Raw genomic sequence first — 13,980 nt, forward strand, 5'->3', positions numbered from 1 at the left:
GTGGTTACTATGGTTTTAGGAACATGACTAGAGAAAGTAACATATGACACGCGCTGGCCACGTGGGCAGCTTAGAAGCATCATCTATGAGGCTTTAAAGAGTGTATCCACTGTCAGTGCTGTTAAGTCGCCCAAAGCATGCACTGATATTTAGAAAAAATTAGAAGGGAGAGAGAATGGTATCCTGGCTGCAGAAATGCCTTTTTCTTCTGCCTGTGTAGACAGTGAAACTGAACTGGAGTTGTATTTACTACGTGACTGGGCATCATGTGAAGCTTACAGACAGATCTCAACTTAGCGTTTTGAAACCTAAGAAGTTACAAACTATTCTAACCCACTAGAGGAAATGGACTGAAAATTGGGAACTATGAAAAGTACTTTTTGTTTTATTTTAAATATGAATTTCTGGCACAAAAGCTTTAGGAATAAACTTAGCTATGCACAGCAGCATTTCCTGGTAGAGTATTAAATGTACGTGTGTGTGTGTTTTTTTTAAATCAGGGTAGTGGCTTCAAGATTAATTAATATTTCTAAAGATGTCAGAGACTTTTGGAACTATACGGAAACATGAAATACTGCTATTGTCTGTTAGACAATTAGGACATTTAAAAATTCATATCACACAAGAGAAAAATGTTGGTTCTAGTGACTAGAAAAATTTATAGGGAAAATCAAAATTAGACACATCACTCCTGTTTTTCTTAATGGTACACTGCAAGTTAGCATCCCCAAGCACTAACTGAATTAAAAAGGGAATTCTCAGCTTTGTATTTGCTAGTTTTATGTATGCTATTTAATCTATAAATTCCTCCCACAGACAACTTTCTACAATCGGTTATGATGCAGCAGCCACCACAATCAAGTTACTAGAGCTGAGAGTGACAAAATCCTAACTCACCACTCCTTAAAATCACCAGGTTATTTGCCTTTATAGTCCTAGACACTACGCATGTTTAATAATCTTAACCTACAGTAATTATAAATTTCTGAATGCACAGAGAGTGCACGTCATAGGCTTGTGAAGAGATAGTCTTGTTTTCCCTTGGCACATAATAATAATAATTTCACAAGAACCCTACTTCTGCATCAAGACTACAGAGAGATATGCTAGTGAGAGGAACTTAAAGGCACCATATCATCCAGCTGTTTCCCTTCAGGACTGTTAATTATCTAGACTCTTAAAAAAAAAAAAAAAAAAAAAAAAGAACCTCCAGGGAGAATTTGAGTCTTAAATAGTAGCTCTTCCCAGGACCTATAATGTCATTCAAAATTCAGTGCATAAAGAAATTCTCTACTCAGGGGCATCCAGCTTCCCAGTGTTGTTCAGAGCATTTCTGTCACCCTATCCTATAACAAGGTTTGGGAGAAAAATAGAGGAAATTTAGCTCATGTTTTCCTAGGAAAGTCAAGCTGATTGTATTATCGACTGTCTACTGCATTAGCAATTTCCAACTGAATTACAAACTGTTTCCCTGCATTATATTGCTATTGTTCAATACCATTTACATTGCCCTAATGAAACAAAGCTATATAATATAACCATAAAGTACTGATTACAGTTAACCATAATGGAAGAGAGCGAAGGAAAGATCTATTTTTAAAATATGCAAAGAAAAAGATAAGAAATGTTGATACTTAGCAGACATCATTTTAAAACTCCTTAGGCTTTCTGGATCGAGATCCAAACAACACTGACGAATTAATTCTTCTTTATCTTCCAACAATACACATGGTATTGCTCATGGGACAGTATTTCTACAAGATTTCCCAAAGAGCAAAAGTTGTCCAGGTGTGAAAAAAAATAATGTGAGTTTTACACTTATTTTAAAAAGTGCCTACTTCAAATCAGACTATTATCTAATATTGTGAAAGAGGATATGCAAAATTTCCCCTGGGTGCAGGTTTCTCCCTGTCTATAGGTGAGCTCTGTCAGGAAGGGCCATTATAAAACCATTACGGCATTTCCTATGGGCCCATATGAAATCAGCCAGCAACGCAAATGGTCAGGGTGCTTGCTGTGCTGGGCTGAAGGCTGCCCAAGCGAGAGGGCAAATTCATGGCTGAGATCTCTGCCCTTTAGCAAAGGCAGTGAAGGTTCCTCAGCAGTCCTTTATATATCCAGCTCCTTTCCCACAGATGAGAGCAGTAAACAAAGAGCTGGACAAACAGGAAGAAGTGGTAGAAAAAATTCTTGGATCTTGCTAATTATATTGTGGCTAGAGGCTGTAGCGCTAGACACTTGATACCCTCCGATATTTGCGCCAGCACTATCATATACCTTCCCCTACCCTACCCCCTCCCCCAGCAAAAAACAAAAAAACAAAAAACAGAGTATGATTGGTATAGTTGACCCCTGAACAAAGTGGGAGTTAGGAGTGCCAGCCCTCCACATAGTTGAAAATCCACATATAATTTTTGACTGCCCAAAAACTTAACGACAAGTAGCTAGCTATCACACCTGTGGCTTTGACCAACTGCAAATCAAAAGCACTATTTTCGACCTGCAGTTAGGAAACTGTGGACGTGAAGGACTGACTGTATTTACAGAAAAAAAATCCAAGTGAAAGTGGACCTGCACAGTTCAAACCCATGTTGTTCAAGGGTCAACTGCATAGTGGGGAACAGAGCACACTGCTATCAAGCCCCAAGAATTCCTTGAGTTGAGATTGTGACAGTTAACAAAATTATTGTATGGTTCTGTAGTAGCAGATGATGATCTGTGTATGCTCAGGTCCCAGACGCCCAGACATTCCGCATCTGACAACTCCCTCGTTAGTGGATGTGGTGTAAATGTAAAGAACACTGGAAGAGCCTGGATGTCAGGATCAGAGACTAGTTTCTCCAAGACAAACTGGTCACAGAACAAACCTTCCTCTAAAGAACTTTGTACTGGTATTTTTATAAGCTTTGTGTTAGACTTCTTTCAATAATGTGTATTGCTTGAAAGATGAAAGAGAACATCCATTTCTCTTTTCCTATTAGAGTGGTAATTTATGCAAGTTCATTTGCCTTTTGCATCTATTGATTGGATCCTTGTTGTCTCATCTCCTACACTCCATTAGAATCCTTGCTGACTTAACAATAATGCAAAGCCAGACAAAATTTGTACAGATTTTTATATGCTTTTGCATCTACAGCCTATTTAAAAGTTTGCATGAGCAATACAGTGTAAGTACAAATTATGGGTGACGTGAAGAAGCATTTCACTTTATCACATCAGAACCAAATTCTCAGAGAAGATGAGAATATTTAATAGTTAAACTCCTCTTTTCAATTTTAAATAGTCATGTGTGAACATCTGAAAAGAATCCTGCACTTGGGGCACAATAAAATTAAAATAGAAGCACAATTTGAGATTACGGAATATAAAAGCAGTAAGCACAGCTGCTATCCATACACAGGGCAGGAATGGCCCTGCTTTTCCAAATCCCTTTCTGTGAGACAGGCAAACATAGAAGTAAAATATCCGTCACTGTGAAAACTAGCAAAAGGGCTAACCCCAAGGAGAATAATTTTCAGACATGATTTGCTCTTTATTTGCTCCCAGTCTCAATGCTTTTATTTAGTGCTTCATTCTGGAGAAACAGAATGTTGTGTGTGTGTGTGTGTGTGTGTGTGTATCCATCTCCACATATTTTTTAATATTTATTAGTCCAATGCTGTTTATTGGTTTAAATAAACAAATCTGATTTTAGTCTCAGGACTAATGATAAAATAATTTATTTAAATACGAAGTGATCCTAAAGCTGTTGACCATGGGACCAAAGAGTACAAAAGTTGCCACCTTGAGATGTAATTTTTAAAACCCAAAGAGTATTTTAATCCAGTTTGTACAGAGTACACATGTGTGCTCTGTTGGAGGATTTATAACCACTTGTTTTCATGTCACCAATTTACCTATGTCCAAAAGGAGGAGGGGACACCCGAAAATCCAGCAAGAATCTGCTCTCAGTCTCCTTCGGGATGATCACTGGTTTAACAACGGAAAAATCACAAGATGTTGAGCCTGTGAATGCAGAGACTTCTCAGCTTATTAAGCATTCTAAAATTGCTCAGGCAGGGATGTTCGACAGGGGCAGAGGGACACCTGGCAGGTGTGGAGTTCAGCCACCCAGACCTCTCTAAGGATGCTTGCAAATCGTCCAAGATGTCCAGGAACACTAATAGGCATTCTCTGAACCACTTGGGAGGTGTCACTAATAAAAAGTGGAAATCAGAGTGGAAAGAAAATTTCATTTCCAATCCTCCTTGTGGCACCTGGTTTTTTCAGCACATATGGTTTGCAAAGTTTATTAATGTCTGGTGGTTATCAAGGAAATCAGGGTTGATTAAAGATATTTCAACTTTATCTTCATTTCCCAGACTTTGCAGACATCCATCTGATAACTGAGAAGAAACAACTATTCTTATTAGTTGCGGCAGGCAGCACAAGAAAGAGGTCAGAGGAAGGGATAGAGAGCCATCTGCTTAGTTTCAAATCTGGGCTCTGCCACTCATGACTCTGTAACCTTGGTAAGTTACTTTACCTTTTCATGCCTCAGTTTCCTCATCCATACCATTGGAGTAGTAATAATGCTTCACTCCTATGACATTGTTAGGATTAAATAAATTAAATGAGCAAATTATTTATTTAATCCTAATGAATGACTGAATGTAAAGTGTTTAGACAGTACTTGACAAATACTATAGGTAAAAGGAATATGTATAATTACATTATTTACATTACTAAAAAGGTGTTTTTTTTGATAGCAAAAGACAAAGAATTTTATTACTACAAAAAAATACCTTGAAAATCTCAAAGATCTTTAGAGATAAGAAGTTTGATAGTCACTGCCATATCTCTTAAGTAGGTAGAGTATAATGACAAATTTTTGTTTATGAAAGAAAGGTGATTTCTAAAAGAAGCCTATAGAATAGGGGAAGAAAATATGGTGTCTCCTGGGAGGGATTGCCTATGCATACACAAAGACAACTTAGTCACCTTTTTAAAGTGTGTTGGATATATAAATACATGAAGGAGAGATGAGCAGCTGCCTATCTATTTGTATGATTCTGAAACACAAAAGCCATCTTTAAATAAAAATACCTTACCAAAAGTGAATTTTGGTTCTTAAATATGTGTAAAGTGTTATTTTGCCTACGAGGGAAATCATACTTGCCAGCCAATAAATTACCATATTTTCATTTCTCTGACTCATTAATACCTGTCACCTAGCAGAGCTAAGACCTCTGAGAGACTAAGGAACATAGGTAAATTTTGATGAGAAAGAATAAGTGCTGTGTAGGGTTGGGAGAACAGGCCTCAGGAAAGGGACACTGAACTGAATGACAGAGGTATACGGTGATATACTAGAAAAATACTTGAGACTTCCCAGTCTTACTGAGGTCAGCTCAACAGACTGTCAACATATTGCATTAGAATAAATGACATTTCTCTACAAGAAGGTCTATTTTAACTTAAAGTTTAAAATTACACTTCACTTGAGCAATATTAGATTGACCTTCCATTGTTTCTTAATTTGATTGACTTTTCACATATTTATGTCCTGTCTCCATTAATTAATTCATTCAATACAAGTACATTGATTACTTCCTGTGGCTCAGGCAGGAAGAAGAAACAAAAATGAAGGAAGACATAGTCCTGGCCTAGAGGAAGTGACAATTTAGTAGGGGAGACAGTCACACAAATAAATCACTGCAGTAAAATGTGGTAAATGTTATAAGAGAAATTTGTATCAAATGCTTGTGAAAAATAGTAAATAGCAAAGACTTTGAAAGGGTCAGGAAGATCTCACAGAGGAGCCACGTCTTGGAAAATGGACAGAATTATCCCAGGAGAAGGGGAAGGAGTGGGCTTTCCAGGCAAGGGGCACAGGTACAAACCCCAGAACGCTCGAAAGCAAGGGGTTTCTTGAGAGGGCAAATGAAGCTATCAAAGGAGGTTCATGAAAACTTTATTTTGAAAAAGAGGTTGGGCAGACAATGAAGAACCAGAGAAGAGTTTTAAGAAGGTACAAGACATGAGTTGATTTGTATTTTAAGGTGATTGTTCTCCTAGCCCTGCAACAGACAGACTGGGTGGGAAGCCTGGAGTAGGACCAGCATGAGGAGTCTACTGCAACAGACCAGGCAGACACACACGCACAGACATCACAGGCTACAGGTGAGGTTCCTTACTCCTCTGTACCTCACAACAACAAACTATTCACTTATTCGTCTACTCAGCTACTATTTGGAGAGGCCCTATTTTGTGTACGATACTTTGTATTGTGGAAGCTACAAAATAAATCAGACACAAACTCTTCACTTTGGCTTCCCATACTGGCCTAGACATGAGGAGCTTAAAGTAGGGCGTTTGTGAGATTAAGGAAAAGGACATGAACAGGAGAAAAGTTAGAGACAGAAGTATCAGAAGAGGGTTAAATGTAATCCCTAACATTTGTTCATTATTTTGCAGCACTTAAGTATGACCACATATGTTAAAAGTTAATGTGCAATGGCCGAAAGAACAATAAACATGGAGTTAAAAGACATGGGTTTAAATAGTCTCTGCTTAAATATGGTGTGAATTGCGCAAGCCACTTAATCTCTCTGCATCTCAATTATAAATAAATAAACGCAAAACCAGCTGTTCTAAAGGTTCTATGATGCTATTTCAGTTTAAAGCAGGATCATGTGGAATAGTTAGTACATTTCTGGTGACTAGATTATTTTAGAAACTAGATGATAAGACTTGGTAGAGCACTAAGGTTACACCCATTTCCACTCCAGGATTTCCATTCATTAAATCTATTTCAGTGGAGTGAGGAACAGCTCTAAGCAAACACTCAAAGCTGGCATAGAATCTAGCACCCAGGGGGCACAAGATCATAATGATTGAATGTCTAGTATCTGGTATGGAACGCTGGAAGGACAAAAATATGGCTAAAATCATGAAAAGGATTCCACTCTTTCCATATGAACAATGGCAGAACTAGGGACCATCTAGGTGGTGACAACTGATAGAAGTGTCACCACTGATTAAAAGCTACAAGAGAAGCTGTAGTTACAGTTCATTATATCATCATCCCCCCCCACCTGCCACACACACACACACACACACACACACACACACACACACACACACACACACACACACACACACACCACCTCTGCTATCAACCCTACTGAGAGCCAAAGCAGCACAACAGGAAATGGCAAGCATAATGATGAAAAAAATCAGCGAGGTCACTATTTAGAAATTTTCTCCCAAGTATCTTCTGAACTGTTCATGGAATCTCTTAACATCTATGGTCCCTGAAAAGCATTCCAGGTTTCAACATCCCTGTTACAGGGATATAAATATCTAACGTGCATTTAATCAAAATTGCTTTACACCTGTTCCCTCCTACCAAAGATGATAAGAAAAAGACATCTGTATTGCTCTCTCTGGACAAATAAAACTTCTCTTCCAAAGTCTTTTGGAAGGTAATTAGGTATCTTAAATGTGGGGGTAATTTAAGATTTTGTCTGTCTCCAAAACTGTTGACAATATGTTAAGCAGATGGAGGTCATTTCTTTTATTTCTCTAACTTCCCCTTTTGGCTCTCCCATGAAGGATACGATGACATAAGTGTTTTGTTGTTATGCATGGTAGACAGACCTGCAGGTCCCAAAGGTGAGGCAAATCATGTCCTTTCAAATGATCTGTTATTTCTGACAATAAATTTGGATTAATATGACAGAAAGCCTTGAAATATTTTATATGCCTCAACTTTAGCATTAGGAGGAAGGAGGGGGCTTATCAGACAAGGGATGGGATATGTCAAACAAAAATGTTTTTGGTCATTTTGATTCATTGAAACAAAATGGCTTTTTGAGCACCCTGGGACCTCTGTATGTTTTGGTTCAAGATTCCAAAGGCAAAGTTCTTGTGTTCTCTAGATGGCAGAAAAAGCTTCAGTTCCCGGAAAACTGGTGCTATCAGACTCATTGTGACTCGATTCAAATTAAAGTCACAGGTCTTGAATTATGAAGGAGCTTCTGCCATTCTCCCTGTTTTGTCTTCCTTCTAAACTAGTTTTGCTGACTATTTTCTCCCCCTGACGTCTCTAAGCACGTTCAAAGCTATAATTCGTACATCAGTTACATGAAAGCCCAATGCCTGAGAGTACTGCTCTGTAACTCAAATGTTTTTTCTACTTTTGTTCCTTAAATTTTGCCCATAATTGATAAACACATGAAATACTGAGCAATTAGAGGGGCTAAGGGTGAAAACCAGGGCACTGGATGTATGTGGTTCATCTACTAAATCCTCCAACAAAGTATTCATTATTTCACATGAACTGGACTTTGTTTTGTAAGAGACAGTGGGGGTGTTTAGAATGCTAAAATTATATAGTATCTTTGAGGTTAACCAGCGACCACTCAAACCAACAAGGATATGAGAGTTTTGCTTAAATGTGGCAACTCGTAAGTAATATTAAAAAAGTCACAATGCCTTATCATTTGTCACGTCTTAAGAGCACAAAGATAAAAATGATTTTGGAGGCTTTTCATTTTCTCTAGACAACAGCAGGCAACTGAGAGCTGAGTGTTGCTGGCATTGGCTTGCTTAGCGTTAACAGTTTTCTTCACAATGTGAGAGGACCACAGTGTTCTAGTGCATAAACCCGTAGATCTGACTAAGGTAGAAAACCTTAAGTATAGTTTATTAGACTATTAAAAGTTTATGACATCACTTCTCTATTCTCTGGTATTCATCAATAAACTCCCATTGATCTCTACAGGAATCTTAACACAGCCTCTTGTACAGTAATACCTATGTGCTCAAGCTTCAAAGATCCATTTACTTTACATGTGTAATTTGCCCACTTATTCCTGCTGAGATAATACTCCTGGTTTAATTGCCCATAGAGCAACTGGATAAATCAGCTACATTGGTTGGTTTGTATTAGTTCTCTCTGCATATGTGTAAAGCCAAAAAAAAAAAAAAAACAAAAACAAAACAAAATAAAAAAAACCTCACCATGATTGTTCAAGCTATAAACCAAAAAAATTAGGATAAAAAATTATTCCCATGAACTGCAAAGAGACCCAACAAATACTTCTAAATTTTGCAAAATGGAAAAAAAAACCCTTAAAAATACACTTGGAGATATCAACTACTTTACTGTTATGGAGATGGAAAGTAAATATTCTCAATATATGTTTAAATATGTAGATTCATTTATATGTAAAGAGAATGAATTAATAAATGAAAATGAACGAATAAATAAATGCATAGAGGAATTATATAGATTAGTCAAATGTAGATCGACTTAAGAAATATCAGATTTATGAAGCTGACATTTGCTTGTAAAAATTCAGGTCTATATTCACTTAAAATGACCAGAGCTATTATGAAAGAAAAATTCCTTTATACAAAACAAATTATTATCCCTTATGTAGTAAGCCCCTTAAAGAATCATTTTCTAATTGATCTTCCCTGTTAGAGTCATTAGCAAAATATAGAATTACAAGGCATTCACATGAAATAACTCATGAATGCACAAACGTACGTACACATAAAGACTTAGAAACCATGATTTCAGTAAAACATCTTAAGTCTTCAAGAGGAAAAGAATGCTTGCCTGAACTTTCCTTTTTTTAAAAAATTTATATGAACCTCATAAGAGGTTCTCATGTGTCCTCATATAAGACTAACAAGCCCCACATTGTTTTAAAAAACTCTCCAATTTTCTGCTTCCTTCTAAAAACATTTTACTTCTAAATGATGCTATATTATGAAACTGGATATTGAAATAAATGGTATATATTTAGCTACAAACCCCTAGAACATATTACATTCTAGTTTGAGCTCAAAAACTGGCAGAATTTTCAACTAGAAAGATGGGAAGTCAATTCAGACATATTACGTATAGAAAGAACTGATAAAAGGCATTGCTGTTTTTGATTTAAAAACTTACAGTATCTGGTAAAATCAGACAATGACCAGGCTAATAAATATTCAGAACAGAATTTATTTTATATGAAAAACAGGAAAATGTATTATTGTCAAATGGGTTTTATGTCATTCTGATTAAAATAAGGCTTAAAATATGCCAGGCCTATATGTCGAATTCTCTCTTATGCACTAAAAGTATATGCATTTTACTTAGGAATCAGACTCTGTAAATTGAGTTCCATAAGTGCATAAGTACAGAATCAAATAAAAACCTATATATAGGTAATTGATTTCATGATTTTTTAGAGCTATCGACTAGGTGATTTTAAAATGGCACTAGCAATGAGGTCTGCCAACTTTCCACTTTTGAAAATTTCAATATCTTGTGGTCTCAACATAAAACAAACAAGAACTCACACACACAAGCAACTGGAGATGAAAGGCAGACTCTAACTGCAGCAGGTGGAGTGGAGTAGGTATTACTGAAATACTTGTTGATATGATTCAAGAGTGCTCAAGGCCATCTGATGCTAAGGGCCACATGCAGAATCAGCAGAGGCCTAACCTGGCTAATTGTCTCCTCTGATTGTGCTGGTTTTGATTAGACTAATAATCAGCTCTCAGCAGCCTGTAGGCAAAAAATGCCAACTGAGGGTGCCAGAGAGAGAGAGAGAGAGAGAAGGAGGAGAGGGAGAGAGAGAGGGAGAGAGGGAGAGAGGGAGAAGGAGGAGAGAGAGAGAGAGAGAGACGGGAGGGAGGGAGGGGGAGGGAGAGAGAGAGAGGAGAGAGGAGAGAGAGAAGGAGAGAGAAAGAGAGACAGAGAGACAGAGAGAGAGAGAGAGAGAGAGAGAGATATGGATGCACAGCTGAATGAAGACAAATCACCATTAATCCAATCTTCAAACGTTAAAGGGGTTCCAGTATGAACAATGTCAATAATTGCCTTCAAATTAGCATAAACATTTTTCACCTGTCGCTTTGCAATTCCTCATACAAATTCAAGCTAATGCTGATATTGGGGCCTTCTACAAGTAAAAATATATTCATATTTTGTCATTGAAATTTTGAAGACTGAAAATCAAAGTCATAACTCATTCTATAACCCACTTTCGAGTAGTTATTTTAAAACAGTGTATGCTAAATTCAGTAAGAAATTGTTTTAAGATAAATAACTTTTCTCTTAGTGGTTTCTCCTTATTTTCATCTAAATATTGATGAAAATATATATAGTTTTATTTTTAAAATAAAGATAAGGAATAAACATTTTATCACTTAAAATGCTACATTAAAATAGGTTCATCTTTTGAAGTCCACTTTGTGATCTACTTCTTTCAATTTCAGATTAAAATGACTTTAGCCTCTTGTTAGCTCTGTGCAAAGAATCTTTTACTGAGAATGGTAATCTGCTTCAATTACTATTCCTATGTTAGAGATTTTAAAATTCGAAATTTAGAAATAAAAAACTCACAGACGTTATTAAGCTCTTAAAAGTGAAAACTTAGGGAAATTTTGTAATATGCAAATATTAACATCTTAAGTACCCAGAATAAATTTAAGGTCACTTTGTTAATGAGAATGTGAAATGTATTATGTATATCTTTATTTGCTCATAAATGTATCATGTTTAGTATATTTTGAGATGGGCAGATGGAAATAAGGCAGAAAACATTCCAGGAAAACATATTTTATAAATGTTTTTCAAATATAGTTTTTATTTTTTTAAACTCTCTTCCCCACCGTGGCTACAAAAATCAGAATAAAAGAAAACAAGAGTGAGAACGAGTGAGAGAGTGAAGTATCTAGGTATGAAAACCAAAAACTAGGTTATTTTAAGCTCAATTCCATGGACAGAGGTGGTTTTATCTTCGGTTAAGTGTTTAAAGACATGTGATAACATTAAATGTAGATTTCCATCTACTTGATGGATTTGACAAAATCTCAACCCCTCAGCTGGTGCCTCCAAATGTAACTGTCAGTCAGCTGATGTCAAAACCTAATGTCTTTGCCATGGCCTTAACACATCTGGTCCCTGTCAGTGTCAACAGGGTTTGTTGGATGTGGTGTCGTGGCAGGCAAAATGATTTATATACACGGACCCAAAGATCTCAGAGCTCATTTGGAGGATGCATTTCATCTGGTATACTTGCCATCAGCCAATGATTGACTGAAATTAAACAAAACCACATATCCCGAAATTTGAGCAGTCTCTGCTCTTCCCCTCACTCAGATCGTGAATATCTTTACGTTAGCCAGAGAATTCACAAAAGACCCGTGTCAACAGTCTATTAGTGAGAGAGGGAAAAAAATGTACATTAAACACCTCCATGCTTTAGCCTCTGACCTCCTTAAGCTGGCACATTTTTAAAATTCTTTATGGGATAAGGAATTACTAACCAGCCACACTGGCAACTCATGAATATGTGGTGTTCAAATCTGACCAGCATTTTCCTTGAAAATCTTTTAACTGACGGAAAACCTGACATACTATGCATATCAGAAAATCTTTTAACTGACGGAAAACCTGACATACTATGCATATCAGCTTTTATCAAACACATTATTTAAAATACTGTCTCACACTAGGATGGCAAGTTCCTTAGTCTCTGCTTTTAGCCTATCTTGATTCCATCTACCGAGGACAACACAGAGACACGTAGTATAAAACACCCAAAATGTCTGTTTCTTTGCTGTTAAAGCTCATTGTTGCAATCTGGTACTGGATAATTCTCTTCACTTGACTCAGTGTGAATTATCCTTTTTCACAAGCCTTGTAATGATCTGTAAAGCTAACACTTTGGTCCAGTTCACATTAGCATATGTTCAGAACCACTGTAATGCACAGCTGCCGTGATTGGGTGCAGTCAAACTTCTGATTTTGAGTGCTTCCTACAAAGAAATGCCATCCACTGACTGGAAATACTTCATACTCCATAACTGTTTGATTAATACTGTTTCAGCTTTGATGGGCTTGATATAAATTAGAGATATGAACTGTCCCTTTAACTTAGAACTCTTAATTGAAAAAAAATTAGGGACCCGGTGAATGGTTTGAGCCGTATTCCATAGGGAGAGGGCTAGTTAAGAGCTCTGGGGTGGTGAGTGTGTGCTATGGCCCCTAAAAGGGGGTGTCCACGTCTATCAATCTAAGTTCATTTAACCTAAGCTAACTAGTGTATGGCATATATTTTTATCCCAGTGTTCCTGGCCATTTCTCATGCATCTCTTTTCTAACATGCTGAAACTTGCTTAAGCATTGAAGGAAGAAAAAAAGTAAGTAATGATTGTTTAGGTAACGTCAGCGCAGTGCAAATCAGCTCTTGAAGAAGGCAGCTGTTCCTGCACTGTCATCCATCCAAGCAGGCTTGTTCGAACATGCAAAGCAGCGGGTTACAGAGCTTTCCATCTAGGTAAAGGTGTAAAAAGTGGCATGTGCAGCAGCCAGCAAACAGAAGCAAAATCTTTTCAGATCTTGCTAAGCCTCTAGAGAGCTGAAAAACATTTCATTTTAAGAAAAGATGTTCTGAAAGCAAGTGCTGCTGCAACCATGCCAGTGGCCGAGGTATTTGTCTACGTTAGTTGAACAAACTATGCTTGTCCCAGCAAATCAATCTGCCTTGCTACTGCTTGGGATGGGGCCTGATCTATCACCCTCTGGCTTCCTTTACTGCTCACCTCCTGTCCAAATGCATTCCCTGGCTGTTCTAGCCTTCTCCTTATTCAAGATGGCCTGCAAGAACTTTGTTTGGGGTTTTAAAACCCATTTTCTTTAAGGGCAAATGCTGCTTATATGTTCAGAAAGCTTCCCAAGAGTCTGCATGACCCCAAATATCCATTTTAACTGTGCGGTGGCTTGGCCCTTGTACACTGTTTCTCTTCGCGTTCACTCTGGTTTTCTAGTTGGGGAGTTCCACCTTGACAGGTCAAACGCTCTACACCTCTCTTTTTGCCCAGGGTCAGCTACAGGACAGGCCCTCTGGCCAACCTACTCGTGAAGAGCCTCAGTGATCCACTCAATTCTACTTGAAAACTCCCTCTGCCCCCTGCCTTTTTTTTTTT

The 13,980-nt window shown here is 37.4% G+C and overlaps 1 protein-coding gene across 3 annotated transcripts in view; it reads right to left on the bottom strand.

The window, feature by feature from the left end:
• The window catches only part of EFNA5 (ephrin A5), a 264,204-nt gene that overhangs the window by 54,595 nt on the left and 195,629 nt on the right, over positions 1-13,980 (bottom strand). The window lies entirely within an intron of this gene.

The sequence above is a fragment of the Pteropus vampyrus genome, unplaced genomic scaffold (genome assembly GCF_000151845.1).
Source record: "Pteropus vampyrus isolate Shadow unplaced genomic scaffold, Pvam_2.0 Scaffold106, whole genome shotgun sequence".
Lineage (NCBI taxonomy): Eukaryota > Metazoa > Chordata > Mammalia > Chiroptera > Pteropodidae > Pteropus > Pteropus vampyrus.